Source organism: Geospiza fortis, unplaced genomic scaffold (genome assembly GCF_000277835.1).
Source record: "Geospiza fortis unplaced genomic scaffold, GeoFor_1.0 scaffold50, whole genome shotgun sequence".
Taxonomy (NCBI): domain Eukaryota; kingdom Metazoa; phylum Chordata; class Aves; order Passeriformes; family Thraupidae; genus Geospiza; species Geospiza fortis.
This window is the reverse complement of record NW_005054382.1, coordinates 1,535,524-1,563,177: the sequence shown is the minus strand read 5'-3', so window position 1 is coordinate 1,563,177 and position 27,654 is coordinate 1,535,524.

Here is a 27,654-nt window from a genome sequence, read left to right as displayed (position 1 = left end):
ATATTTCCCAGAATTGCTGTACCACAGCCTGTGGGGCTGTGTCTGTCCCCAGCGCTGGGGACCAGGCTCCTGCCCTGGCAGGGTCTGTGGGGCTGTGTCTGTCCCCAGTGCTGAGGACCAGGCTCCTGCCCTGGCCTGCCGGGCATTGCTGGCACTGCTCTGTGCCGTGCCAACTCCTCAGGCAGGCTGCTGCTCACAGCTCTCCCCTGATCCGAGTGAGGCATCTCCTGGGACAGTGTAATACGTTCGGTGGAGCCTCTGTGCCTCTCCCCTGAGAATATGAGAGAGAAGACTTTGCCAGGGGTGTTTGTTGTGGCAGAAGGCATCAGCCAGCAGGCGTTCTGGGAAGCCAGGGAGGAGGTGAAGAGCAGCAGTGAGAGGCAGCAAGGCTGAACTTGCCTGGCACTGCCATATGGCTGCTGAAATATTGCTGCCAAATCGCTTCTTGCTGGTGGGCAAGAGGGCTGGGGTTGGAGACATGAGCTGGGGAAGAGGGATGGATGACAGCCTTCCCTGGGTGCTAGGGGCTGCAGGATGTGCTCTCCCCCTCTCCTGCCCACTGGCAAGGGCCGTCCATCATTTGCGGCTATTGTTTGATGCAATTAGTTTTTATTGACCAAGACGACCTTAATAGATAGGTTTCATTTATGTATCTCGGTTTTATTGCAGTTTAGCCCTCTAAATACCCATGAGGCTCTTAAAATAACAAGGATACTATTAATTAGAAGCTAAGGATTGTAAGCTTAAAACAATACGTACTTTGTTAACTTGTAACTACCTCCAGGTATTTTAAAATAGACTTTCACTAAAAATGTTTTGGTAAGTGATAGCTGATTAATATAAGAAAGAAATCTATGTAATTTCCTTTTTTTTTCTTCCCTTTTTGTCTCTTGCTTATTTGAAACACTGTTGTCACATGCAATGTCATTGTAGTCCTCCAAGGTCACTGTTTTTCCCATCTAGTCTGTTGAGTGTTTTACCCCATGGTGAAGGTATTTTTAAATAGTAACATGAAATAATTTTCAAATCCATAAAAGCAAACATAAGAATTACAACTGATTTAACCTGTGAAACTACCTCACTTGTCTGAAATTGAGAAGATTTCACAGAGACGGTGTCTCTTAAAATGGAGGGAAAGGGAGAGAAAACAAGTGGCAATACCTAAATGAAAGGTCTTACAGCTGAAAGCCTAATGTGTAATAGAGTATTTTTATGCCATTTTGCAGTCAGCAATAAAATGAAGCAGATACACTGGACTAGAAGCTGAAGTCTTCTACTGTGAAATGGAAATTTATCTGGTATATTGTACTTTTAAAAATATATTGTTTGTTTTTCTGCTAATGAGTGCATGCCAGATTATTGTTTGCCAGTTACCATTCTAGTCCAAATCAGAATTGAAGTTGGCAGAACATAAAGGAAATTTCGAGGCAGCTAAATATCATCATCCGGAGCTTCATTTACTGTATGTGTTTGTAGCTTCAAAAGTACCATACATCGAGGAACAGGCATATTAGTCACCAGCACAGTTCAGTTCAAATAACTCTTTATTTTTACGAATTCCTATTTAAGAATTGATTAAAACGTCAGTATTACTGCCTTTAAAATTAAAGAGCTGGTTGTCTATTAAGAGTAGAGCTGCTTAGACTGGAACAGCAGACTGGAATATACAGTATTTTGTGTAACTGGGAAGTGCATGTAAAGCACCGTGCTTTTCCCTGGTGCTGTGGCCTGCCTGGCTCTGGTGCTGGACAGTGTTTTGTTACTGAGGTGTTCTGCGCTGCTGACAAGTAGGGCCATTTCACTGGGTCTTAGCTCACACTGCCTGAATGTAAGACTGTGAAAAAGTTGAGAGGGAAAAGAAACTGATATAATCAGTTTGTGTACTGTGGGGACATTTAACAGCTACAGCTAGAGTGACTTCTGTCCGATTTCAGCACTTGCCAGCCAAATCCAGAGTTTATATGGTAAAAACTGAAAAATGGGTCAGCCCACAAACTTGCCTTGGGTAGCATGAGCTGCATGGGAGCTCAGGCATCTTGAGTAGGTGTATGTCACCTGTCTAAGTATTATCGAGGTTTTCCTAAGAAACAAAATCTGTAGTTTGGATTTGTAAAATCATAGAAATCTCAAGTGTACAGGGGCCCAGAAGGGGTCTAACTCCTTGCTCCTCACAGGAGTGCCTAAAACTAACTTGTAGGATTAAGAGCCTCATCCAAGATGCCTCCTCCAGCAGGCCTGGAGCTGTGACCATTTCCCTGGGGAGCTGCTCCAGTGCCCAGCCACCCTCCAGGTGATGAACCTTTTCCTAATGTGCAAATGGGCATTGTCTGTCACTCCATTCCTCCCAGAATAGAGCACTTGGTTCTGTTAAGCATCAGCCACATTCCACAGTGTTAATGTGCTCAGAGATAAGGAATTCCTCCAGGTGTTGTAAGGATTAGTGGCTGAGGGAGGGGGTAAAGGAGACCAAAGTGATGCCACTCCCTCACAATGGGAAGAGCTCCTGGCTAGTTTGTGGTTCATTCCATGGGGCAGCACTGACTGGCCAGATAGCACATGGATCATCTGGAAATAGCAGGAGTTTGTGAGGCCCTTCAGCAGGCCTAGTGTATGAAAGTGTCAAAACCCAGATTATTTTAGTTCTGTTGCTTATGGAACAACATATTTATTTGTTATGTGAGCTGCAGTCTGGTATGAACTTAATTCAAAGCCCGTTGCAAATGCCTATTTGTGGAAGGGGCGTGAACTTATCTTTTTAAAATACATTTTTGAGTGTAATTGTGAAATGCAGATAAAGTTATAAATCCATCAGCAAACTGACTATTTTAAGGCCATCTAGTCATGTTTCCAGAGATTAGATTTTTACAAATGTGTTATTTTTAGCTGGATGAAAATGAGCATATACCGCATGCTGGAGGTATGAAGCAGCTTTGTAACCTGAAAATTTAAAACCTTCTGTTTTCAATATGATGTTTTTAAATCTAATGCTGTACAATATTTTTCAAAGGCTAAGTTATTACAGTGTAGCACAGTTTTAAATGTCTGCAGAATCATAATATAAATTTATTATTTATCATGCAGCTAGAGAATTTACACTGATAATTGAGACTTCTTATGTAGTTAATTTCTGTGAACCTTGTACAAGGACTTTTTGTTACTATGCTGTGTAGAAAAGCTTGTATAAATTTCTTTTGTGTTATTGGGCTGGGATGTGTAATACAAAAAGGCTAATTTATTTTCAGACTACATTTTCACCGTAAGTTACAATCCAATAGGAATGTGGATTTTTTTTACATTTTAATTGGTTATTTTTGATTATAGTTCAGCTGACATTTCAAAATACAGCTTATTTGTAACAAAATGCCTACCTCTGTCAGTATATACATTTCTTGCAATCAGTTGTGGTACAGTTCTCATCCAGACTGATCCTAGGAGTGCATCAAACAGCATCACCAACCACTCAAGAGAGGTGACTTGCCCTCTGTATTCAGCATTGGCTCAGCTTTACCTTGAGCACTGTGTGCTCTTCTGGGCCCAAAATTTAACAAGGATGTGAAGGTCCTTGAATGCATCTAGAGGAAGTCACCAAATGTGGTGAAAAGGGCTGGAAAGCATGTCCTGAGAGGAGCAGCTGAGGACTTTGGGCTTGTCTCCTTGGAGAGAAGGCGCCTGGGAAGCAACCTCATTGCTCTGGATGGCTTCCCAAGGAGGGAAAGCAGAGAGGGAGGTGCTGATCTCTTCTCCCTGGAAGGCAGTGAAAGGATGTGTGGGAATGTCTCAGAGCTGCACCAGGCTCAGTTTAGACTTGGCATTAGGACACATTATTTTACCAAGGGGGTGGTCAGACACTGGAACAGGCCTTCTTGAGTGGTGGTCAGTGCCCCAAGGCTAACAGTGCTTGGACAGTACCCTTACAATGTGCTTTAACTCTTGGCTAGTCCTGAACTGGTCAGGTTGGGACTAGGGAGAGTTGTAGGTCCCTTCCAACTGTTCTGTTCTGTTCTATCCTTTAGCTGTGAAGCTCCTCTTATTTTTGTTACTAGACCTGTTAGTATCTTAGTATCAGATCAGGCTGAACATACGTCCTGTAACCGTGCAAAACAGAAGGATAAAAAAGTACCCAGGCATTGCTTTACATTTGGACTTCATGAAAGCCTGCTCTGAGTGTGGGTTCAGCTATTTTGGAGTGTCCACTCTGGAGAGTCAGGTAAAAGCATTTGTTACAATCTGTTTTCAATACTGTTTTCCAGGTATAAGCAGCTTATTCTCCAGTACCGATGTCAGTGTAAAAAGCAGTGCAACAGCCCAGTGCCACGTGTGTAGGTGGAGCTATTCTGCTAGAAGCGCTGCCGTGTTTTGGTTTTTTTTTATAATTCTGTTGTAACCTGTCTAAACTTTAGTCCATTTATCTATCCCCTTGCTGTAACCCAGCAAGTATCAAGTGGTTTGAACTGCGTTGTATTAGATTATAAGACCCTTCTCTAATAATGAGGTGCTTATGCTGAGCAGTGGTTACAGAAAATGTAATAGATATAAATATGACTTAATGGAAAACAGGGAGAAAGGACTTGAGAAATGGCAGTAGAGTGGTTGACTGAGCTGCTATGTATGTTCCATTTTGGTATAATAAGCAGAGCATTCTGAAATCATGCAGATTTTCTATCAGAAAATTTGCCAATTCTTTATTTTGGAGGAAACAGATTATATTGGTAATTGGCAGAAAGCTCAAGAAAAATACTTGTTGTCCAAGGTTAAACTCACCATGTCTGATGATGATTTTTCCTGGATTGACACATCCAGGGTATGATCAGTGCTTGCTTTTGTTTCCTCATTATGCTGAGATTTAATTACCTGTATTTAGAACAAAATCCCCTGAAACTGGAAACCATTTACATTACTTTGCACTGTTTTTTAAATGCTACACCCACAATAAGTCATTTCCCTCTTGCTAGTTATAGCTGTAAAGAAGTGGTGCTTTAAGGGAGGGACCTCACTAGGTGGTTGGGTGGGATGAGGTACATGGATGGAATGGTTAAAACTTGAAAGCCTCCCTTCACCTGCTTTAGCTCTGTACATTCTGCTGAGAAATTATTAACAGGTGCTGAAGGCATGAGTGCTGCCTGCCCTGAACTCTCAATGCACAAAGAAAAGATCAAACATACTTTCTTTTTTTTAAATAAAAGGAAACCACTGGAGTTGGAATTTGTTGTGAATGAGGACTAACCTGACAATACTTACTGAATTTTCAGTGACAGTGAAATGTAACTATTAATAACCACACCGACCATTCTTTTTCAATCTGTTTTTCATGTCCTACCACAGGGAGGACACTGGCAGACTGAGGAAGGATCAAGAAATTATTTTAATCAAATATTAAAACACTATTGAGAGAGGTATGGCTGGGGGTGCTATGCTCAGAAAGAGATAAAGGCACCCTTCTAAAATAAGTAAGATTATTTTCCTCTCCTTCTTTGCTTTGTATCAATGCCCATCCCATCCTCCACATCATGTTTGTTAGCCTGTAGATTTTGAAAAGATAACATTTGCTTTCTCTCTATATCAAGATCTCAATCCCATTTGCGTTGACATTTTAGCTTTATGAGGGAGAATGCATTATGTAAAATTTCCATTAGCCTGCAAAATATTAAATTAAGTGTTGAAAACATGAGTTGTTTGTGGTGAGTGAAGCAGAGCAAGCCATGGAGATGATTTGTACTCGTCAAAATTAGATAAAGCTGTTGGTTTGGTTTTTTTAGGTTAGTCAGAGAATGTAGCCTACCTCTCACTTTACTTCCCATCTTTTTACCTTTGTTTAGAAAATTAAATGGACAGAACAAGGGCCAAGTTCTTAATAACAGAAGTGAAAGCGTAACAGTAATTTGTAGTTGGAAATACTGTGAGTAACATTTGTGGCCATACGTTCCTTTGGCAAGATGTTGCATTCTCCTTGAGCATATAATTATGTATCATTGCTTAATAAGGAGAGAGCTTCTTTGTCAAACGTTTCTCTGTACTGTTAAGCTTTCAAAGTGCATGTTGTAATAGAATGTTTTGGAAAGTATCGGAAGATTCAACTGCATTTTTTTTCCTGGTGGGAGATAACACTGTTACAGCATTAACTGTAGTCTAAAATGGGTAAAAGTGTAATATGCCGTGGTGTATTTGTGCATAAGTAGTACAGGATTATAAATGAAATCAGTCTCAACATGCACTCACGAAAACATTCTTCCAGTTTGTTTACAAAATGAAAGAATATCTGTCTCTGGTAGAAAATTCTGTGTTTAAAGCAGTGTCTCACTATCCTTTGAAGTGTTAAATCCTCCTGGGTTTCATTTTTTTTGGCACAAGAGGAGTGGATGTTTTAGAAGCCAACAACATTAGCTTGCACAGGAGCATTCCTGTCTTATTTTTGTTTCTAGGTCTGTTTCCTGTGTTGGGGGAAGGGCAGTGAGAGCACAGCTGCTCCCAAAGTTCAAGATGAAGCTGCTTCTTCAGTGTGTTTTAAGCCTTGGTCACCGTTTCTTGCTGGAAGTCTTTAAATGAGCTTTAGTCTGATCTTCAATTGCGCTTTTATAGGCATGAAATCTCTCTCCTTCCCCCCCTCTTCCCTGACCCTCCATCCCAGTCCCCAGCAACAAAATCCACGCACTACTAAAACAAAACTCGTGATTATCTGCAACATAAATATCGAAGAGGGCCCTAAAAAGCAGAGCATTTGATGTTTCTGAGTTCAGCAGACTCTTGACAGAGCAATTGATCAATATTTTTTCTGAGATTTTTTTCCCTTCATTTTTAAAATGTTGATGCGAGCTAGTACAAAAGATTGGCTACTTTGGATACCAAAGTTGCTCCATTTGAACTTTTATTTCTCAGATAAGCTGAAACATCACAGAGAATAGGAGATTAATTTTCTGCCTGTTTTTTATGGTACCTCCAGTAATTCACATGAAAAAGTAACAACCTCTTCCTCTCTTACATTGCCTTATACATATTTTAAACAGTTGTCTCTCTGAATTTTTCTGAACATAGATTCCTTGAGCAGAAACATTTCTAACTTTTCATAGTTTTATAAACACATTAAAGGACCTCTTTCTTCCATTTGTCCAGCTGACATTTTTATTGTGTTATGTTGCAATCATATGTATATAGAAGGAATAAACCAAGCCTGCAGTGGGAACAATGTCATTGTTGCAGTTATTCTCTTCTCATGCAGCGATAGGACTTTCTTTTGAGGTACCCTTGCTAATATGGACTGCTTAGGTGAGAAAGAAAATCACATATTGTTGATTGTATTTGAGTTTTCTGCTTGAGAGCAGATTGATGGTTGTATGGGAAGGGGGTGTTTTGTTTAAATGCAGAATAATGTGGGGAAAAAAAATTGTTGCCTTCCAGAGGCATATAGTCTGGGGAACAGCAGGAACTCAGACGGAAGTCCAGTTTTCAGTGTGGCTGTTTCAAAGGCTGGAGATAGTTTAATCCAAACAGAGCTGAGGGAGAAGTTAATGTTGGACTCTCACTGTTGATTTATAAAAGTGTTGGCAGATGAAGAGGACAGGAGAAACTTGGCTGAGCACCAGCATTGGAGACTAGATAACAGAGGTCGTTATAAGCCCAGATTATGATCCAGGTAAAATGATGGAGTAACTGATATAGGGCTTGGTAAGTAAAGGACAGAGGAGAATCACAGGATATTGGTAATACTTGTCATCATGAGTTTATTAAAAATAGGCCCTGTAACACTAACTACTCTTGCTGTATTTTTGAGCTGCTTATATACATTGGGCTGTTGACAAGGAAGAAGTGTAAAAATACATGTTTTCCATAAATTTACTCCTTTGGTGCTCTTCAGCATTTTCCTGAAGAGTCAAGAATGATGCACAGTGAGGACCCACAATAGGTGAATTAGACCTAAGGGAAGATTTTGGTGGTCCTTGAGTATCTATGTGTACCAGTGGGCTGCCAGTCCTCCACAGCTGAACATTTTTATTGGCCCACGTTAAAGTAATCACTTAAGAACTTTATAGAATACTCAAAGATGGAGAAAATAATTTAATAGGGAAAATGGATGAGTGACAAATCTTGTCAAACTGGGCAAAACAAGGTCTTTGCTTTAACACAGCAAATGTACATGAACGGTCAAGGATGTAGAGCTTCTTTTGGAGCAGTAGACTCCATCCTGTGTAGAACATCTACAGCTGAGGGGTGGCAGGAGCTCTGGTATGTAAGCTGGAAAGTGTGGGAATGGGAAGGGAGATGGTGTTCTGCCTCTGCGAGGTGTAAAGCTGGATTGCTTACTCTAGTTCTAGTGACTAGAAATAAAGGAGAAAATAGATGAAGGTTCAAAGAGGAGTTGCAAGATTAAAGGGTGGAAAGAAGCCTTAAGTAAAAAGGTTCTTTGAGTTTAAGGTATTGAGCTTAACAAAAAGCTAAAATGTATTCTCTTTGAGCCTTCCTCATGTGTTCATCTCTGAACTTCTGTGTTTATTTCTAAATGGGAGAATTGTGGAGCCTCTCTTTTCTGATTCCAGTTCTGTCATGTCTTGACAGTTTTAAAAGCTTCACAAATTTTATATATAAAAAAGGCTTGAGATTATTCAGTGAGTAGTTAAACGTAATTACCTGATTTTGTAGATAGAGAAACTGGAGTAATGTCACATCTTTTAGTTCTGCCTCTGGATTTTTTATGGAGTACATTTACAGAAATCTCAAGGTAGGGCTATATTGTAATTGTATTGTCCTTTGCAATGGTTCTGTGAATTTTCCAAATTCAGGATAATGACTTTTTTTTAAAGAATTTACATTTGTTGCCTGAGCTCTGATCTTGAGGAATTATGTTAGTACCTGCAATCCTAAAACTGAAATTCAGGGGAAACTAAGATTGAAAGTAAGGGGATTTGGTAATTATCTTATAACTCCAAAAAGGGAACAGTGGCATAATGAAAAATATATTAAATACTTTTTAAAATAATCTAATGAAACACAAGCATATTCATTTATAGGCTACTCAGGAAAAATCAAATATGTGAGACTGGTATGAACTGTAGCACTTTCTGGAGAAAGACTGAAGTCAAGAAATGTGTGATAGAGTGAAACACTGGAAATAAACTCAAGGAAGAGCAAGTAGTCTTGCTCTTCATTTTTAAAAATGCATCGACTTGCTTATGGAATCAGTAAAATACCCTATGTATGTATATAGAAATACATATGTGTGTGTGTGTGTGTGTATAAATGTTATTTCCCTGGAAATTAAAATATTTTTTTCTGTATTAAGAAGTGCCATATGCTGATGCTGGAGAAAAAAGTTTTAGTGCCATTTCTTACTATTACAATATATATTAAAGAAGAAGTAATACAACCTCTAAATTATTATTGTATATTTAGCATAAATGTTCATTATGCACTGTCTTTTCCTATATTAGTAGCAGGAGGCAAATAATGAACTAAATAATGAATATGCTACACAATATAGTGTTTTCAAGTAAAGTGCTTATAGTTACACAAAACAGGGAAAACATAAAAGTGATACAAAAATGTGGAGGAGATAAAAAAAAAACCTGAAACCAAAGGAAGAGGGCATAGAAATAGGATCTGAAAGTTCACATGTAAGCAGTTTTCATATTAATATATAAATAAATATACATATGCATCTAAACAGAGTTTGACTAATCCTTCTCAATTTGAATTTTCTCAAGGATAGCTGCATACTTGCTTTCCTATATCAAATGAATTATTTTTCAGGTATAAACTTGTCAGCAGTTGTTCTAAGGTTCTAGTCTTCCACCCTCATGATATGTTGGGGTGTGGTGCTTCAAAACTTGGCTGCTCTATAGCTGGGAAGAGTGATTCAGCTTTAATTAGGTCAGTCTTTCAATGTCAAAGCCCTCAAGCCTTCCACTGTCCCAACAGATGCATGACAAAAATTGAACCCACAAATCACAGTGCTGTGTGTGTATACACAAACTCTTGGAGCTTCAGTGCTGTGAGAGCTGTGAAACCAGAATTGTTTATGCTACCAGCAAACAAATAACACCAGGTCCTGCCTTCAGCCTGTTCTGAACTCTTAATAACCAAGCAAAAACGTTCCAAGTGGCTTATGAATGGTCCTAGTCTGGCAAGTTATAAGAATATTGAGGTAGTGTGTTTATAGAAGGTGTTTGGCAGATATTCAGAGTCAGGGCTGAAGGGCTCAGCCCTGCAGCTGGACACAGAAATTGTGGCTGATTAAACCTGAACTGACTCAGCTACCAGCTCAGAATTGTGCCAGTGCTCAGAGCCTCTTCAGCTTGTCCCAGGTGAAACAAGGCTCCACTTCTCTTCTCTAGCCATTGGTACTTAGAGAACAAACTCAAAATAGGAACTGTGCATTAGTGTTGTTTGATGTGATCAACGGGGAAGATTTTCCTCACATGTGTACTCATGTATAGATGGTGGATGATTGTCTGTGTGTTTTTAGGACTTGGCTGATTTTTTCTCTAAATATTGTGTATATTGTGCATTTTTCACAACAGTCAGTGTTCATTAGTGTTACAGTTAATAGAGGTGGGACATATAAATACATCTGTAGCTGTAGTTGTACGAGTCTGTTCTAAAATGCCATATTCAGTTGTGTAATACTTCTGACTTAATATGACTTCTTTTTTTCTGCTCAGAAGTATTTTTTTACACCTGAGCAATATAAGCAAAAAACCCACAGATTTTTAAATTGAATATTACCAGAAAGGTTCCTTAGAGTCTGTATCATTATTTGAAGGAAAGGGGAGGGAAAGAAAAAAATCCAGAAATAAATCAGCTTTGTCTCCGTCTTTTTTTTTTTTTTGTGTGTGTGTGTGTGTGTGTTCTCAGACCACAGCAGAGTTTTATGTGTAAATAATACATTTGTTGGTGTATTTATTTTGAAAAAAATTTCTCACATGCAGGTATATTTTAATGTTGGCAGCTGTGTTTCTCTCCCACCTCAGTTCAGCACTAACCTGTCTCTTTCAGTCTGCATGATCTTGGGAAATGTGTGCCTGGGTGAAGGGAGAGCAATGCTCTCAACTCTCCCGTGATTTATGCAGTATGTGAAGAAAATGGCCAGATCCAATGATACTGCATCATATGTAATTATTGTTGTCCTTCCTCTTGGCATACTTTCCCTTCCATTTTTCCTCTTGGTGTTTTCTGGGTCACAATTCAGGTGTTAGTCTAATTCTGCCTGTGTAATCTGGCTATCCTCACAGATAAAATTAATCCTCTCTTTAACAATGCTGCTTTCTTGAAGAATCTACCCTAAATGTGCTTGCATTAAATTATTTTTACAAGAGCATAGAGTGACAGAACAAATGGGAACAGCATCAAATTGGAAGAGAGTAGATTTAGATTAGATATTAGTTAAAATTCTTTGCTGTGAGGGTGATGAGACACGGGAACAAGTGGTCCAGGGAAGTTGTGGTGGATTTCCCATCCCTGGAGGTGTTCAAGGCCAGGCTGGATGGGGCTCTGAGCAGCCTGGTCTATTGGAACCTGTCTGTGCCTGTAGCAGGGGGTTGGAAGAAAATGAACTTCAAGGTCCCTTTCCAACCCAAACCATCCTGTGAGCCACTTGGGGCCAAGGATTGTAATGCCCTGTCCCCAGCCTGTGTTTTAAAATGCAAGTTTTTCAAGCTGACACCAGCAATGTGGAATGCTCACCTTTTGTGCTGTTTTTCTTTTCTTTTATTAATATGAATTGAAATGTAAAGATGATCTTTTAAAATTCAATACTAAAAAGGAGGCAACCAAAATGCTTCATTTTTAGTCAAGTTAGCAGTCTCAGTTGTCATGTTGATTACTTTGTTTGGCCGTTTCTGCGATATTAAGCATGTATGGTACTAATTTAAAGGAAATTATTAAAAATATTATATGTTTTTAAACAAATTTCAGCTTGATTTCTATTGTACATCTTTGTAATTATTTCTGTATTTCTTCCATCACATTTCTGCAGGATATGTTCCATAATGTGTTTACCCTATGTATTTATGGAAACCGTTCTTCCATCAAATTTTCTTACCAGATGTACTTACAGTTCTTTTAAAAGCAAAATGATTTTTCGTTTAATGGGCATTTGAATAACTACTCTGCATTAATACCAGGAATAATATTTAAAAAATATTCGTGGCAGTGAAAGATGCCACGCACTATCCATCTTTATACCTTTTCCTAAAACCTGTCTGTTTCCATTGTGGACTGAGATGCCATGGAACCTCTTGATATGTTTCTGGGCAGTATAAAAGTATAGAAAAAATATAAAGCTGCCCTGCGATTTCCATGTGTACTGCATATTCAAGTGCATTACAGAGAAAAGTAGAGAGTTTTGTGTTACATGGTTGGCTTTCACAGAGCTGTGGATCATATTGTTGTGGGCAGCTCTCTAAAAAGTGTGACTTGTGATTTATTTGTCTCATCTTGTGCACTCTGTTCTCTGTGCCCAGTGGGTTGAACAGTGAACCATATGAATTTTGGAAGTGGTTTTGGGCCATTCATCCTTGCTGGTTTTATAGGTGTTGTTCAGTTATCAGCAATCACTTGGAAAATTATTCCTGCTTTGTCACAAATTTGTCAGATCCTTCTGGCAGGCGCTCCTGTTAAAGAACGGAGGGCTAATGTAAAAGAACTTGCTAAAAAATAATGTAGTGTGGCAATGGTAAAGCATTTTAAGCTTCTGATTGCTAATTTTGTGTCTCTGAAATCCAAAAAAAAAGTATCTCCCTTACTCTAGAATACTCCAGGGCTTTACAACTGAATATAAAGTCATAGTCTGTAATTTACTGGCTGATTCCTCAAAAAGTCCTTTGACTTAATAGCATAAAAATCTATTTGATCATACCAATATGTAAGAATTTCATAGTTATGACATGCAAAGCTCATTTCTGAATTTGGAGGTATTAGTAAGTGTTGCATAACACAGGCCACCAGAGTCTGGCTATTACAGAAACCTAAAGCTTCCTGTACTCAAGATCCATTCATCACGAAATGGGGAATCACATACCTTACATTCATCCTTGCATAGCAGTGATAATGAGGGCTGAACTGAAGTGCTTTCAGCAGGGCTGCATCCTCTGAGTGCTGAAAACTGTCACTGGCAGAACAGGTTTAAGTGCTCATGAAGAACTTGATCTTTCCAGTCTTTGGATTTACCTGTAAAAAGACTACTTACTGTATGTGGTCGTGTGCGCATATGTGGGAGATCCTTTTGCTGTTTTTTTGCAGTGCTTTCACAAAAGGAATTTTGAATGAAGTTGTACTACCACACACACACACAAAAAAATATGTTTATATCAAGTTATTTTCCATTCATGAATACAGAAATGAGTTGAGTAGAATGTTTAACTCACTAAAAGATGCAGGGACATCAGTATTACCCTCTTGGTGAACTATCACATGTTGCTTCTTTGCAGAAGCTGTCAGTATTGCAGTAATTCCAGATTCCTCAGGCTTCCTGTTAATTTTTGCCATTCCTAGAGGTGGAGGAAGAACAATGGAGGTGCCTCTCTGATTTAGTTATTATGTCATGTTTGTCCACTGGCTAAAAGGAGAACAGCTGATCTAAGCTACTTCAGAAAATGGTGCTCTTAGTCTTTCTTGTCATAGAAAAAATAAGTGTCTTCATTTCTGCTCCATTCTCCTCTCCCCATCTGATTCTTTCTTCCTCAGGCCTGATTGCAGGGGTAGGACAGTAAATAAAGCCTTGGACCTGTGTTATGCCTCACCTCCATCTTTCACATCTAGAAAGGAGAAGTTGACCTTACTTTGTCTGTCCTTGATTGAAAAAAAGAGGGCTTGGGTAGACTTTGCTATAGCACAAGGAACAGAAATGGTCTGAGGGGCAGGTGGTGCTTGTGGGTGCAGTTAGCTGGCAGTCTGAGCTACAGGCAGCTGTAGGGCTGGCAAAACAGATACCTAGTGAGAAATTTGGAGAGTTCCAGGGAGCTCTGCTGCACTTCTGGGTAGCCAGAGTAGAGCTGCAGCAGGAAGCAAGGTTACTGCACGCTGTAAATGGCAGCCCTGCAGCTGCTGCCTGTGGTTCGGATGCGTAGGAAGAGTTCAGAAGCCAAAGAGGGCTAGAAGAAAACTGAGTGCATTCCTACAGAAAAAGGCTCATTTTTAAGTCAGTTATTTCTGGTCTTTGAATAGTTAGCACTTCAGGGGAAAGATTGTGCACATGTTTAATGGTAAGTAAATGGCTCAGTGTTTTAACAAACATGATTTTTTTACCTATTCTTGATTTGCTCATTGCTGATGAGAATTGTGTTTGTCTTTGGTTAAGGTAGAAGAGATACTAGGTTTGCTTGGGTGACATTGTGGTGTTGTGATCTGCTCTTTCTGCCTCTAGCATGATCACTCCAGTTGTATTTTTGATTAAGATGGGAACACATCACAGTTACAGTGGGGTTTTCAGTTCTGGGCAAACCAAGATACAAACAGGTAATGATTTAGGAAAGCCTGGGAAAAAAATTGTTAATGCTGTTCATGTCTTGGTCTTCAAAAGTTTTTTTGGTTTTTTGGTGTTTGTTTTTTTTTTTAAAGAAAAGCCTATCAGCAGCAGCATATTTAGAGCACTTATTGGAAATTTTATGCACATTTTCCAAAATAAATACTCTATAACAGTGCTACCTAAGTATTTTAGGCATTGGCATTGGTGTTGACTATTTTGGCCAAATACATTTAAATTCATATAAGCTGTCGAAATTTAGAAAATTTGTCAGTTTAAAAGAAGTCCTTCATTGATGAAAAATAACAATGTTTGATAAAACAGATCTTGCCTGTAGTCCAGCCTGATCTTACAGAATTTTGAGTGCTCTTCTAGCTTCTCCCAATGATTTTACATTGCAAAAGATATAGTTCCATGAGAGACCATGTATGCAAAATATTTAGGGCCTAAATGATAACAATGAAAATCTGTATAGTGAGGGAAAGGATTTTTGCAGCAGCAAAAATGCAGCATGCTAATTATCCTAATAGATGGATAATGTCCGCAAACCACTTAAAAATATTTCTGTGAGAATATGTTTTACAACTGCCAGTGCTATTCTGTAATCTTAACAGTTATGCAAATATTAGTGTGAAAAATAAAACCAAGAATAAAAGCACAGCTTTTTCCCCGGTGTGGAAGGGGCAGGGTTGGTGTGCTCAGTGGCCCGAGCCCCAGCACTGCCACAGCCATGTGTGGGGACACGAGCTGCAGGGACCTGCAGCACCTGTCTGCTGCATGTGGGGCTGTGCTCTGCTAGGGAGTCAATATTGAACTTCCTATCCCAGTAAAATTGGAGGCAGGAAACCTTCCTCCTATCTCTAGAAAAGATACAAATCACATCTTAATAAAAGAAATAGCAGGATGATTCATGGAAACTATTTTCCTCCTCTTTTAGAGGCCATTTACAGTTGCTAAGCTCTAGCTGTATGCCAGATATATCAGCTGTTTAACTCCATTTTCCCTTTTTTGGGTGGATAATTTAGCAACAAGATATCCCAGTGAAAATAGGACCAAAAAATATCATTGAAAATATCAGTGAAGACATTTCACAGTTATTACAATGATCTTGATTATTGCTAAGACCACAAAGGGTTTGGTTTTTCTAACACTTCCCTTCAACAGGAAGGGCTCTATGAGGTCAGGCAGTTTTGGTAATGCAGTTTGTTTCAGAGCTCTGCTCATTCTGTAAAGTTTTTCTCATGCTGTTGATAGAACAGGTTTACAGGTGTGGTGGAATATATCGACAGTATAATTTTATTTCCTTGCTACTCTAGAACATAATGCCTCTCATTTCCATAGTTAAAATCTTTTTATCCAGAAAAAAAATGCTCTGTCAACTCCCTAGAAGATAAAACAGAAATAGGTCCAGTTGCAGTTCTCTGGTTTGAAGAGAATGAAAGGTTTTTCATACAAGGCACTAGTAATTGCCATCTTAGAAGAATTTAGGAACAATACTTGTCTTGACCAGTTTGGGTTGCTAGCTGGAAACACTCCCCAGTGTATTTCCCCATGTTTTAACTTGGGTGAGTCATTTTAGGTTGGACAGTCTTCCTCTGCTGCTCCTCAGATTTCATCTCCAGCCTACACTGCGGCCTTCCCCTGGGAACAGCAGAGTGATGCTGTAGGTGGTGGGTGTGCTGCCCACAGCTCTCTGGGTGACCTCACCAGCAGCTCCTGGGCTCCCTTGGTGGATGGTTTTCCTCTGCAAAAAGCCACGAGAGGAAAGGGTGGAAAGGGTCAGACAGCCTTCCCCCAAAATCCGAAGGCAAAAGGCTGGGCTGTGTGTAATACCTCTCACTAATAATACTTCAGATCTATTATTTATTTTTCTAGGATCTTTCAAGTAAAGTCTAATGTGAATGTTTTCTGGGTTGTGTTAGTCTGAATCTTGTTGAATATGGAAGTTCTGTATTTTTGCCAAATTTGCTGTGAATACTTAAAATTTGTTTTTCACTTCTGCCATTATGGTGTGTTAGTGAGAGTGGGAAGACAAAAGTTCATACTTTTCTATAATGCTTTTGAATCTCTATTTCTTATTGTTTGAAGTATGTTTTGGAGAGAATGCAATGTACTTTATTTTTGCTGCAAGCTGTTTTAAGTGATTGGTCAGAGATGTTTTCTGTACCCACACAAACACATGTGTACACATGTACATGCAGACACATGTACGTGCATGCACACACATAAACATATAAAAGCACCCTAGACCAAACTGTTTAAGAAGCTGTTTTTCTTCTGTATTCTCTTCCTGCTTTGCTCTCTAAAATGTAGTAGTTTCAAAGATTTTAACTGATATTCTGCATTCTCATCAAATACAGTATTTGGCTAAGTGTTAAAGTGTCAGCTTGCCCTATTTCCTCTTCACAGAAGCTTTCTTCACACCTGCAGCTTTCTGCTGTTTTTCATACCAGAAATACTTGCATCAGTCTTAAACCTTTGCCAAGTCACTGCTGACACATATTTCTGTAGCTCTTTATTTACAGTGTGGTTCTCTTTCTTGTTATGAAATGTCAACATCTGTACTGGACAGGTTAATTTATTTGGAGAAGGTCATGACATCACTTAAAGAAAAGCTAGGCCTTCAGCTGAGAAAAAGGTTTAACATAATCCTTACCTGTTATGATTATGCTAAAAGTAAGCTTGTTGTAATGAAAACAGTATGTCAAACTGAATTAAAGATTATCTCTGGTATAGGGAGGAATCTGGCCACATAAAAAATTCGGCACATGATGGTTTTTTTCTCTCTTCTGAGACAGAAATAAATATTGCAATAAACAGTAGACTGTTGCTTCAAATAATAAATTAAGGTAGTTGAGTAGGAGTGCATTAACTCTTTATGTAATGCATTTACATTTCAGTAGATCTGATAATGCTGTTGTAGTTTTTGGCCTTTTAAATATATGATAAATAATACTCACATTTGGTGCTGCTTTACATCACCTGATCATACTGAAAAAAGTTTTGTGCAAAGAAATTCATAAATGGGTCTTCCGCTTGAAGAATCGTAGAAGAAACTGTCCCATACAGAGATGCTTTTTTTGGTCTGGTGAAACTCATAGACCACATAGTGCTGTCCTAATTAGTCCCTCTGGTGTGCTGGAATGCTGATTGTAATACCTCATTGCTCATGGTAACAAAACCATGGTGTTTAGGAGGAGGTAGAAAATGCTGAATGTATAGTCTTCATTCGTAATTACACCAGGCATATAAACATAAACATTCAAGTTTTTACTCTTTTTTGCATGCCTTGATGGTTTTCCCTTTTTGTCAAATAGTTGTTAATGAGGCTTTCTTAAATTTCCTTCATCTCCTTTGATCATCAGGATGCATTGCCAGGAACTGGTTTAGATGTTTAATCTCCTAGGCATTATAGGGTGACAAAATGAAGTAGTAAATATGGTAGCCACTGCAGTTTATTCCTTGTGTTGATTAAGCATATTGCAAGAAAAACCTCCTTGAAGTTTTTAATTTGGTGGTAACTAACTTGGTTTTTCAGTTTTTGCACTCCTGGTCTCTGAGTCATGGAGGAATAGTTATTTACACTTCATGTGTGAGAGGCAGTGAGAACTGAGGTGAGCTCGTGCCTGTGTAGGCTTAGTGGGAAAAGGGGTGCCTGGAGGATGTTCATTGCCATGGTCTTCATACAATGCAAAAACATTGTTTTGGCAATCCCTAGCAGCAGTAGCTGTTCAAGATTGTCTGACCTTGTTGCTCTCCCAAAAAGGAAAAAAAAAAAAAGTGCAACAGGCTCACAAATACTTCCATTAACAACCAAATTCTGTATTACTTCTTATTTGCATAGTAGTTCTGACACATAAAATATTACCCTTATTTGATAAGGCAGGGATACCTTATTTTGAGGTGCAGGGAAACTGTATCATCATCCTTTGCCAGAAATTAAGTTTGTGTTCAGAGATAGTTACACATTTATGCGTGTTATGTAAGGTCTCCTTTGAACTTGCTATGTGTGATATTTCTCAGCAGCACTGCAATAGTGTTGCTTTCCAGAATGCACCATCAGACAATGCAAATACTGTCAGTTCTCAAGATCCCAGTTTATGGGAATATGATATTTTCTGAAATACGTTATTGTAAAAATGATGAACAAGTGATGACAAAAATCAGTAAAGCTAGGGGATTTTCAGAGCAAGGACAAGTCTGAAACATCTCTGCTTCGTTCTTCCTGTTGTGCACTGCTGCTAGCTTCTGCTCAAACCTTAGGTTTAGTGTCAGTTCTAATTCTTCTGAATTTATCTGACAGATTTATCTCTGTCAACCACAGGATTTGTATGCCATCTCATACTGTAGTTTCTGATGCCTGTACTTAACTGATTTGTTTCCTATCTGCCTCGTTCATCTTTTCATTTTTGGCAAACTGGATTTATCTTGTTTTTATGATTAAATGGAAGGAGTTGCTAAGGAATGAGATCTGGATCCTTTATTACATTTTAGCATTGTTCCTTGGAAACCTGATTAAATCTTGCAAATTAGAGTAACATTTCAAAGGTAATAAATCCTGCATAGCTTGTTAAATATCTCGTTTTTTACTTATAGATTCTTACTGAAGCAGAATAATATTATTTCAAACTTTGCCAAGTGTGAAGTGTTCTGCTGTTGCTGTGTGTTCAGTAGTAACTAAACATTTGCCATGCTAGAACAGAATTACTTTGTCTCAAAGACTTTACATTCAGAGTATGATTTTATAACTGTCAGTTAAATAATGACTTTTTGCTAATAATATTTAAATATTTATCACTTCTCAAACCATTGTGATAAAGGGAAGTACTTTTCCAGACAAATTCAAATCCATGTGTGTTAAGCCTCTGTTTATCTTCAATTTTCAACTACATGGCTGATACCTGGCTTTTGTTATTTCATGGGCTATAAAATTTGGTTTTGTGTCTGATGCATTGAAAATGTGCAGCATATACATATATTTTGTTGCTGCGGATAATTGGATTAGAGTCTTGCCAGTCATATTTGCTTTTAAGAGTTTATGGTATAGATCCATTTGCATTTATGAAATTATTTTAATTGGTGTTTCTAACTGGAAGTGTTCACAGTATGGGGGTGTGTGTTTTTTCTCCTCCTCTTCTGGCATCTGAATACCTTACAGCTTTACTCATGTGAGCAGCTTTCATTCATTAAGAATTCTTTGACAGTCTGCTCTGAGATGTTTGTTGACATTTTTCAGTATTTTTCTCTGATGGAAGTCTTGTTGCTGATGACAATGAGACACTGAAATGGAGACAGTGCAGAGAGCTAATTGATCTAGTATCAGATACCCTTGGGCACAATACATTTTCAGTCATCTCTAGATGAAAACCTTAAAAACAAGTGTGTTGAGTTTTCTCTTCTAAAAAAATTCCCCCTCCTCCCCGCCCTATTGCAGATTTTGGCTTCTTATCATCGTTAATGATGCAACTGATCACTTTTGGAAAGTAAATATATTATGTGATTGCCTCTGACAGGACTTTCAGTGACTGAAAAGGACTGTTTCTTCAGCAAATCAAATTTCAGTGATGCTTATTTAAAGTATGTGCTTTTGATGGAGGCTAAAAGCAGTGATCAGGAATAATCGCACCTATGGGCAAGGAACAGGAAACCAAAGTGATGGATTAGAGCGTCCAGTTAGGAAGCTAGACAAAAAAAAGAAGTGTATTTGGGGAGAAAACAGGAGTGAAACTATGAGTAAATAGAGCACTTAAGCATTTCCTATAAAGGAAGTTCCTGCAATGATGCAGTGGGCCCAGGAGTACTTCCGAGCCATGAGGTAGAAGCTGGGTTCATAAACCTCCTGACCTGTATTAGATGGGAACTTCACAGGCACCAGCTCTTTCACCTTAAATTCCACAGAGGAGACACCCTGGTGAAAGTGCTGGAGCTTTTGTGAGTGCAGTTGGCCCCTAGCATTATGACATGTGGACAGTCACATTCTGCTGCTTGCTTACAGAAATAGGGGAATACTTAATGTATATATATAAATACCTCCCTCTCCTTCTGGAGCTGTAGGGAGGCCCTGGTTTCTGGCACTCCTGGGCACAGCACTTGCTGCTGAGCTGCTGCAGTCCCTCCTCTGGGTTACTGGTCCAGAGGGGAGCTACTTGTGAGGTTGGAACCAGAATGTCACTCCAGAGTAAAACATTCCCCTGCTGGGCCAGCACTAGCAAATGGAAAGTTGGCGAAGTACAAAGAAGCAAGTAAACAAAGAATTGGTTTTGGTCCACTGAGGGATCTAATATAGGTTGCTCTCTGTACAGAAGCAAACTTCCATCAATTACCAAATCCAGATCTGACAGCAGCATTTTTACAACTAAATCAGGACTTCCCAGTGTTGTGTAGTGAAACTGAAAATTAAAACTGGGAGACGTGCTACTTCTTCACTTGTTGGCTTTCTAAAAAGAAATGTGGTTTTATTACATTTTGTAATGTATTTATTACATTTTGTAATGTAAACTTCAGTAGTTTGAATTACTTTTCAAATTTTTCAGATTTTTCAAATTAGTTGTAGTTCATGATAAGCATTATTCTTTCAAGTATTTTAAGATGAGTGTAATTGATGTAAGGCATTGTCCTGCCACTGAGGTGTACCTGGCTGGAGCAGCAGATGTACCATGTGGATAGTCAGGACTCCAGGCAGCACATGCCTCCTGTGCAGTGTCTATAGTAATTGTAAGACATGGTGGCCTAAGGTTTGGTTTAATTTATAGACATAGGATGTGTTTCTTAGGCAGGGCCATATAGTGAAAGATTGGTGCCATGGGGGCTCTCTGCTCTGGTTTCCACAAACTTCCATCTCTGCTCCTGGAGAATGCCAGAGTAGGAGAAGGCTACCTTATCAGCTTGTTAAAGGTGGGTGTTCCTGGGCTTTAGCCAGGGTCATCTTGCAGGTAGAATAGTTTCTAGCTGCCTATTTGCCTGAAAAATCTGTCCATTATATGTTATTTGAACTCATTATGAGTTCATATTTCATTTCAGCCCTGAAGGACTGGCCATTTCTGTATCCCTCATTCACTTCAGGGGATTGTGGGTATATTCTGTAGGTTCTCAAATTGCTGTTGGTCCATTGGTAGTTGCTAATTAGAGAAGATAGGTTGATAAACCTCATGTATGTGTTTCAGTTTCCAAGATTCCCTAAACCCTTGGCATATACTTCATTACCAAAATAATTGAGAGCCTGCACTCAGAGTGATGGGGTAGTATTATACTGGCTTTGTCAAGGTTGGTACTAGGAAAAGAAAGAAAAGGATTAAGTGATGGAAAGAGGAAAACTCATTTCCTCTTCTTCTCCACTATGGCTTCTTTTGGTTTATTTTTATGCCAAGGGCAAGAAAATTATTCATTTAAGGACAATATTTACCTGCTTCTTTTAACCTCTATCACATAACATTGCTAAATACAGGAATGCACATGCAGTATTTATGTTGTTGTGAGACAGAGATATGCTCTTAACTTGGCCTGATCTGAAAACAAAAACTCTTTTGGTCAGAATCACTATGGCTTTTATTAAGTCTATATAATTATGCTACAGCCTGTAGTGTTAATGATGTTTACAAGTACCTCTCATTTCCCTTTCCATTTGGGATTAAACTGGTTCTGTATAAACACATACCATGTCTTGATCAACAATGTCACTGAAATATGTAAAGCAGTGCTCATTTAATGTATAATGTTAACAGTACTGCTTCTTGTTCTGTGAGGTTGCCTTTCTTGATAAACTTTTGGTTCTTAATTCATGACTATTGTGACTGAATCTGCATTTTCTCTCCAGATACTTTCCTGGGCTCTGCTTCTGTTCTGAAGAGCTGTTAGGAAGTGAATGGCAATTCATTCAGTATTTTGCAGGGCTCAACCACCTGCTGTCAGAGTAGGTCAGAGGATAAACTGTGACTCATTGCAAGAGAGTTCATCTCAACTGGTGGCCACAGTGAGACCTGAAGTCACTGGAGTTATGCAGCAGCTCTGGAGAGGGATTTAACAAAGACTTTATGCAATACTGACAAAAATGTGTGGAAAGCAGAACATAAAAAATAACGGGAAATTCTCCATTTCTCTTTGCCCAGTAAGATCTTAATCGTGATGCAAGCACCTTCTTTAAGGTGAAGATCACCTTGTTATTTCAACACTGGTTATACTTTTCTGTCTTCTGTTTGACTTTTGCAGGCATAGTTAGACTCTTGACTTTTCTGTTGCACAGAAGTCAAATCACCTCTTCTTTCCTTCAAACTGCATAGGGTCAATGTGACTGTTAAATTGCAAATATTTTGATAAGGGTTGTTTTGACAACGTGCAAAAAGACTTGCTGCAAAGAACAAAATGGCTGAATATAGAAAAAAATTTAATTTCCTTGAACTTAACAGGATAGACTACTTAGACCACTGATTTTAATTTCTGTCTTACCCTTTTTCTAAGCACTTTCCTTTCTTCCTTTGTCTTTCAAGGAGGGAATTTAAAAGATGAGCATCCAAAGCTGGAAAAAAAAGTATTAAAAATAGTCCTCTAAAATATTAAAAAGTTTTGAAAGAAGTAATTTAAATGGAAAAACCATCATGTCATTGGTGATTGCTTTTACTTCAATATGTATTTTTTAAGGAATTTTCCCTTGAAAAATTCCATTGTTCTAGGTACATTGAAATGCATGGGTATCTTGCAGTAATTCAGAGTGGAGTTTTTCTGCTCTCTCATATTTGCCTTTCCCCATCTCAACAGGCTGTACCCCAAAACAATACATTGACTCATTTTCTTACTCTCTTTTGGTACTGCAGTGGACTTACCTTGACTTAATGTTGGATTGGGTGGAATTGACTCAGAGCAGTGTCTGACTGCTGGTCACTGGTACAGGTCATGTTTCAGGGAAATTGGAAGGCTCTCCTTTTTAATCCTCCCTGGAGGTATCTCCAGTTATTTACCAACATTTTCAGTGAACTTAATACATGTAAGAAATGTTTTACTGTTATTGCATGGAGTCATAGCTCTTTCAGATAGCATGGGTTGTTTTATTGTTATATTGATATTTAGGATAATTGGGATGTAAACTTTATTTAGCATGCTTGATCGTCAGGAAGGCGTAGAGGTCTTTTAGTATCTTGCATCATTTTCCTGTTGCTCTAAGTAGATGACATGATATTTTCTAGCCTTTTTTTTTCCTTTTTTTAAAGAGATATTTGACTCATATGTCAGGTAGCTGCAAATCAAAAATCTAATCCTGCAAACAGCAAAGCACACAAGAAGTTCTCTCAGATAAGGATTTTTACTGACATGGAGATTGCTGAGGTGAGCAGTGGTTCACTGCATATAGTAAGAAATCCTTGAGTGGAATCATTGGCTCTTAGAAGTGTGAAGGTGTCTGACAATTGTCAGCTTTAAAATATTTTTTACCTTTATAATAATTACTTCAATGAAAGCACTCCCATGTGTCTTATCAGAGAAAATAAGAATTCTCCATAGTGTTTCTTTTAAAAGCCTTTCTCAGAGGTCTCTACTATGCAGAATACTCCTCTTCTTGTATCTAGAGCAATTTTGATAGGCTTTGACGAGGCAGTTTATTTTGATATGCACCATAGGAGTCTATTAAATAGAATACCAATAGATTAAAATTCGTATGATACTACCTTTTAAAAAAATTTTCTTCATCAGTAGGTCCTGCAGGAATAATAAAATTGTATCACAATAATGTTTTTTCTTCCACGCTGATACTTTTTGCTTTTAATGACATTAGCCTAGTTTAATACTCAACACCATTTGGCTCAGTAATAGTATCAGGTATTTAGGTCCAGCCAATTCATACTAAGAGTTACTCAGTTTCTATGTAATGCAAATATTTCTACAGATCTTTCAACAAAGCTGTAACTTCGTATCTCAGCAACCAAGTTTGTGTGCTAAATATGGGGTACTCTGTTCTGTGGAGAATCCCCTGGACTTTGAGTGTATTTCCTCGTACTCAGCTGTTTTGTGTTTCTGAGACCGAGTCTGCTTGGCGTTGAGGTTCAGCATGGTTTGGTTTCAAACTCTGGCTGTGAGCAGCCTTGCCAAGTGTCACCTGTGACACCCTGGAACCAGTGGTGCCTCGCTGTAAATAATAGTGTCCCACAAGGTTCAGTGTTGTTTAACTTGGTCATCAATGGCTTGGATGAAGGGCAGATGCCTGCTCAGCAGGTTCACTGAGGGCACAAAGCTGTGAGGAGTGGCCAATACCCCGGAGGGCTGTGCAGCCCTTCAGAAGGACCTCAGCAGGGTGGACAGATGGGCAGGGAAGAACTGCCTGGAATTCAGCAAAGGCAGGGTCCTGCACCTGGGGAAGAACAACCCTCTGTACCAGGACAGGGTGGGGGCTGTACCTGCTGGAAAGCAGCTCTGTGGAGAAGGACCTGGGGGTGCTGGTGGACAGCCATCTGTCCATGAGCCAGCAGTGTGTCCTGGGGGCCAAGAAGGCCAGTGGGATCCTGGAGGGCATTAGGAAGAGCATTGCCAGCGGGGAGGTGATCCTGCCCCTCTGCTCAGCCCTGGTGAGGCCACATTGGGAGTGCTGTGTCCAGTTCTGGGATCCTGAGGACAAGAGAGATATGGAACTCCTGGGGCTGGCTTAATGGAGGGCAACAAAGATAATTAAGGGAGAGAAGCCTCTTATGAGGAAAGGCTGAGAGAGTTGGACCTGTTTAGCCTTAAGGAGAGACAATTGACAGGGGACCTAAACAATGTCTGTCAGTATCTGCAGGGAGACGTCAAGAGGACAGAGCCAGGTTCTCTTGCTGGTGCCAGGCAGGAGGACAAGAGGCAGTGGGCAGAAGCTGAAGCACAGGAAGTTCCACCTGAACATGAGGAAGAACTTCTTTACTGTGTGAGTGACCACACACTGGAACAGATTGCCCAGAGATGTTGAGGAGTCTCCTTTACAGGAGATACTCAGGAACCATCTGTACACAATCCTGTTGGATCAGATGTCCCTACCAGTGGTCTCTTCCAACCATAACCATTCTGTGATGAATTTACTTGATAACACTGAATAATTCCACTAGGATGTCATAAAAGTCCTGAAAATGATGGGAGATGTAGTTGCTAGTCCAGTGCTCAGTGTCTGAGTGGCCAGCTGGTTACTTTGTGTGGAGAACTTGAGTGGGTCTTTGTGGAATGAGTAGTATTAGGAAATTTTAATTGCTGTGCTGCTGCTTTGATGCAAAATTCAAGAGAGTAAACTGAAGGAAGTAATTTTGGTCTTGTGTGTTTTGCCTTTGATCTTCTGAATAAATTTAAGTTTACTGTAAATTTATCAAAGTTAAGAAACTCAAGCCAAAATCATTACTGAAGTCATGCCCTTAGCAAACCTGGTAAAATACCACTCATAAAAGTTTTAAGTGTTCCTCCTGTAGTTTCTTTCTTACTTTTTATGGCCATATTGTTTCTGGTTTACAGGTTATTATCCTACCTGACATCTGCATATGCTGACACATTATCTTATGTTAGATCTATGCTCTCACATCATACGTGTATATGCACACTGCATTTACAAAATACATTAATCACAAGATACTCTTCAGTGTTAGAAAGGAGTGTAGATAAACATGTTTAGGAGCTTTAGATTCGCTGGATTTGAAGGGCATTAGGCTTCCTAATGTAGGCATAGGCTCTGTGTTTGGCTTATGATTTTTTTTTCCTTCTTTTTTTTTTTTTTTTTTTACAATTTGGATATAAAGATTAAAAAATAAAGTTGCAAGGTTAGTCAGAAGGAGTGAGTGGAACCTAGTGACTAGAAATGGAAGTATTGATGAGAATTCGTCCAAGTGTGTTGTGGCTTGAAAAACCTCTTTCTTTCATGCTAACATCAAAAACACTGCTCAGATACAGATAATTCAGTATTCTTGAGACTGAAAAACCTCTTTCTTTCATGTTAACATCAAAAATACTGCTCAGATATAGATAATTCAGTATTCTTGAGACATTAATTGAAAGATCAAGCACCATAAGGCAGCAGTGCAAACTTCCTTAATTTAGTCTCATAACTGTGTATTATCCCTGGCCAGTAAGGGTAATTTACTGTAAATCACTGTGATTCTTGTCCTTCCTGATAACACCATATCACATTGTCAGTTGAAACACTGCCTGCTCATTTTTGCTTGCAAACTGTGATGCTTCTTTTTCTGTACATATATGTACAAAGATCTCAGTATCTGTATAAGTGCAAACTGTATGCCTTATTTGCAAATGTATCTTGACAAATGTATTTTCCAATTAGGAATGTGAGTGGATTTTACTGATGGGACTTTATAAGAGATACATACATTTGTATTCAGATAGAAGTAAATTTTGAATTCTTCTGGATATGCTACTAGTTTTCTGCATGGATATTCCATATTACAAGTTAAAAGTAGTATCTGTTTGTATGGATAGTAGGATGTATCCATGTTAGTGTCTGTTAGTATTAGTAGTATCTGTTGTATGGATACTGAAATTTTGATATATAAATATCATGTATATAGATTCCCAACTGCAAACACCAGGAAATAGTTGTCCTAGTTTGCAGATTCCTTACTTTTTGTCAGTATAAAGTATGTGTATTTTATATTCCAGGCGTCATAGACCAGGAACCTCACCAGAATTGTGCCTGATATTTATCTGCAATTTTAGGGAAGCATAACCTTTTCCATTATCAGAGACCAAAGGGCTAAACTGATACATTCAGATCCTGCTAATGAGCACAGAGGACAGAAAACCAATTTGCAAGCTGGGACAAATTACACTAATGCAGTTTAATAGAATGCTGAGTGATGCTGCAGTTCTGTAGGAGATGGGTCATGATCAGCCTTGGGAGAACTGGGTGTAGGATAGATTTTCATCAGTTCTGTTGTAAAATGAAACCTAAGGCAGCATGAACAGGTTTTCCCCTCACTGCAGCTGGGCAGTGATGTAGCTGTGGAGAGTATCTGCCTCTTCCTGTAGCTGACTCAGCTCAGCTGGCCAGCAGTAACGTGCTGGGTCATGCCAGTTCTGTGGCTTCTGGTCCATACCCTCCTTCAGCAATGCATGAAAGTGCTCTGAAAACTCAAGTATCTAGAAGGTACATATTTCATCTGTGGAAGCAATGTAGAGAGTTGTCTACAATTTCTCTGAGGTAGTGTACAGTTGCAGCATTTAATTTTATAAACACTGAGTTCTATACCACAGGCTAT